We start from the raw sequence: 4,003 nt of genomic DNA, 5'->3' as shown, positions 1-4,003 counted from the left end.
TGTGTGTGTGTGACCACAGTAAAAGTTTACACAGGAAGTTCGTGGAAAACTAATATTTTATCATCAGCGTACGAAGTTCTATTTACGACAAGACACCAAAAAAGACACAATATGATACGATATGGCACAGGACATTACGGTACGCTATGTTACGATACGCTCTGTTACGTTACGCTACGTTACGCTCTGTTACGTTATGCTACGTTACGCTCTGTTACGTTACGCTATGTTACGTTTCCCTATGTTACGTTACCTTACGTTATGCTACATCACGTTATGCTACGTTACGTTATGCTACATCACGTTATGCTACGTTACGTTATGTTACGTTATGTAATGTTATGTTACGTTTCCCTATGTTACGTTACCTTACGTTATGCTACATCACGTTATGCTACGTTACGTTATGCTACATCACGTTATGCTACATCACGTTATGCTACGTTACGTTATGCTACATAACATTACGTTATGTTACGTTATGTTATGTTACATTATGCTACGTTACAATACGTGATGCTACTTTACGTTGCGCTATGTTACATTACGCTTTGTTACATTACGCTTTGTTACATTACGCTTTGTTACATTACGCTTTGTTACATTACGTTATGTTATGTTACACTACGTTATGCTACGTTACGTTATGTTACGTTATGTAATGTTATGTTACGTTACGTTACATAACATTACGTTATGTAACGTTACGTTAGGTTATGTTAGGTTAGGTTATGCTATGTTACATTACGTGATGCTACTTTACGTTGCGCTATGTTACATTACGCTTTGTTACATTACGCTTTGTTATGTTACACTACGTTACATTACGCTACATTGCGCTACGTTACGTTACCCTATGCTACGTAATGTTACTCTACTTTACATTAAGCTACGTTGCGCTGCACTTCACTACGTTATGTTACGCTACACTACGCTGTGCTACGTCATGTTACGCTACACTACGCTGTGCTACCAAATGTTACGCTACACTACGCTGTGCTACGTTACGTTACGCTACACTGAGCTACGTTGAGCTGTCCTACGTTACGTATCTTGAATCTCATACTTTTATACTTTAACTTCAGTGACACTTGGAGCGCTGCAGCTCGGCTTGTTACAACGTATTTTTACTATCACTGAAATAAAGATGTTAGTACTTCCTGTTTCGTAGGTTTCATTTTTTTAATCTTTAATAATGAAATAAAAACGCGATCTTTAATAAACTGAACGTGTCAAACCGTCAGAAACCTCTGACTGAAACACGGGTGTTTGCTGCCCCCTGCTGCTGAACGCCTGCAGCTGCACCTTCAGAATAAACAGCTTCATAAATATTAATGATTGTTATTAATGAGATTTAAAATGTGAAGAGTTTATTTATTTAAATGAGCTTTAAATTAAACTGCATAAATAATCTGAGGGCAAATCTGTCAAAGAATTAAAAACATTGAAATATAAGCAAAAATGACTAAAATAATGAATAAATGCAGATATTCAAAACAAGAACGTAAAAGATTTGCATTTATTTCAACATTTTATCACATATTAACTTTTTATCTCATAATTTTGACTTTTTTATCTCGTTATTACGACTTTTTAATAAATAAATGCAAATTGCAGACAAATTAAATACACAACGTAAAAGATTTGCATTTCTTTGTTCACTTATTTATAAATTTGTAAATATGAATTAATGACATCATTACTCATACTCTATAAACGCATCATAAATGAGACGAAAATCTCCAAATAATGAGGACAATTTTCAAAAACGTCTCCACTCACGATGGAAACCACCTTTTTTTTATTCTCTGTGGTTTTTAAAAAGTTCCCTTTTCACTCGTCCTGGTCCTGGTCCTGGTCCTGGTCCTGGTCCTGGTCCTGGTCCTGGTCCTGGGTCCTAAATGTGTGCGTCCTCAGAAACCAGGTGCAGCGACTCCAGACGCTGTAGTACCCATGCCAGGCCTGGAGGTGGCGCTGTAACTGCCACAGAAATACACCAACAACAGAGAGGAAGAGACGGGGAGACGCTGTGGAGAATCCTTCACTCTGCAGTTAGTGTCCTCACTGAGCAGAGGGTGCTGCTGGGAGCCCCTTCACTCTGCAGTTAGTGTCCTCACTGAGCAGAGGGGGCTGCTGGGAGCCCCTTCACTCTGCAGTTAGTGTCCTCACTGAGCAGAGGGGGCTGCTGGGAGCCCCTTCACTCTGCAGTTAGTGTCCTCACTGAGCAGAGGGGGCTGCTGGGAGCCCCTTCACTCTGCAGTTAGTGTCCTCACTGAGCAGAGGGGGCTGCTGGGAGCCCCATAACTCTGCAGTTAGTGTCCTCACTGAGCAGAGGGGGCTGCTGGGAGCCCCATAACTCTGCAGTTAGTGTCCTCACTGAGCAGAGGGTGCTGCTGGGAGCCCCATCACTCTGCAGTTAGTGTCCTCACTGAGCAGAGGGGGCTGCTGGGAGCCCCATAACTCTGCAGTTAGTGTCCTCACTGAGCAGAGGGTGCTGCTGGGAGCCCCATCACTCTGCAGTTAGTGTCCTCACTGAGCAGAGGGGGCTGCTGGGAGCCCCTTCACTCTGCAGTTAGTGTCCTCACTGAGCAGAGGGTGCTGCTGGGAGCCCCTTCACTCTGCAGTTAGTGTCCTCACTGAGCAGAGGGGGCTGCTGGGAGCCCCTTCACTCTGCAGTTAGTGTCCTCACTGAGCAGAGGGGGCTGCTGGGAGCCCCTTCACTCTGCAGTTAGTGTCCTCACTGAGCAGAGGGGGCTGCTGGGAGCCCCTTCACTCTGCAGTTAGTGTCCTCACTGAGCAGAGGGGGCTGCTGGGAGCCCCTTCACTCTGCAGTTAGTGTCCTCACTGAGCAGAGGGGGCTGCTGGGAGCCCCTTCACTCTGCAGTTAGTGTCCTCACTGAGCAGAGGGGGCTGCTGGGAGCCCCATAACTCTGCAGTTAGTGTCCTCACTGAGCAGAGGGTGCTGCTGGGAGCCCCATCACTCTGCAGTTAGTGTCCTCACTGAGCAGAGGGGGCTGCTGGGAGCCCCATAACTCTGCAGTTAGTGTCCTCACTGAGCAGAGGGTGCTGCTGGGAGCCCCATCACTCTGCAGTTAGTGTCCTCACTGAGCAGAGGGGGCTGCTGGGAGCCCCTTCACTCTGCAGTTAGTGTCCTCACTGAGCAGAGGGTGCTGCTGGGAGCCCCTTCACTCTGCAGTTAGTGTCCTCACTGAGCAGAGGGGGCTGCTGGGAGCCCCTTCACTCTGCAGTTAGTGTCCTCACTGAGCAGAGGGGGCTGCTGGGAGCCCCTTCACTCTGCAGTTAGTGTCCTCACTGAGCAGAGGGTGCTGCTGGGAGCCCCATCACTCTGCAGTTAGTGTCCTCACTGAGCAGAGGGGGCTGCTGGGAGCCCCATCACTCTGCAGTTAGTGTCCTCACTGAGCAGAGGGGGCTGCTGGGAGCCCCTTCACTCTGCAGTTAGTGTCCTCACTGAGCAGAGGGTGCTGCTGGGAGCCCCTTCACTCTGCAGTTAGTGTCCTCACTGAGCAGAGGGTGCTGCTGGGAGCCCCTTCACTCTGCAGTTAGTGTCCTCACTGAGCAGAGGGGGCTGCTGGGAGCCCCTTCACTCTGCAGTTAGTGTCCTCACTGAGCAGAGGGGGCTGCTGGGAGCCCCTTCACTCTGCAGTTAGTGTCCTCACTGAGCAGAGGGTGCTGCTGGGAGCCCCTTCACTCTGCAGTTAGTGTCCTCACTGAGCAGAGGGGGCTGCTGGGAGCCCCTTCACTCTGCAGTTAGTGTCCTCACTGAGCAGAGGGTGCTGCTGGGAGCCCCTTCACTCTGCAGTTAGTGTCCTCACTGAGCAGAGGGGGCTGCTGGGAGCCCCTTCCCTCTGCAGTTAGTGTCCTCACTGAGCAGAGGGGGCTGCTGGGAGCCCCTTCACTCTGCAGTTAGTGTCCTCACTGAGCAGAGGGGGCTGCTGGGAGCCCCTTCACTCTGCAGTTAGTGTCCTCACTGAGCAGAGGGGGC

The sequence above is a fragment of the Echiichthys vipera genome, assembly GCF_963691815.1.
Source record: "Echiichthys vipera genome assembly, chromosome: 6".
Classification (NCBI taxonomy): Eukaryota; Metazoa; Chordata; class Actinopteri; order Perciformes; family Trachinidae; genus Echiichthys; species Echiichthys vipera.
Note: the sequence above shows the minus strand (reverse complement) of the source record.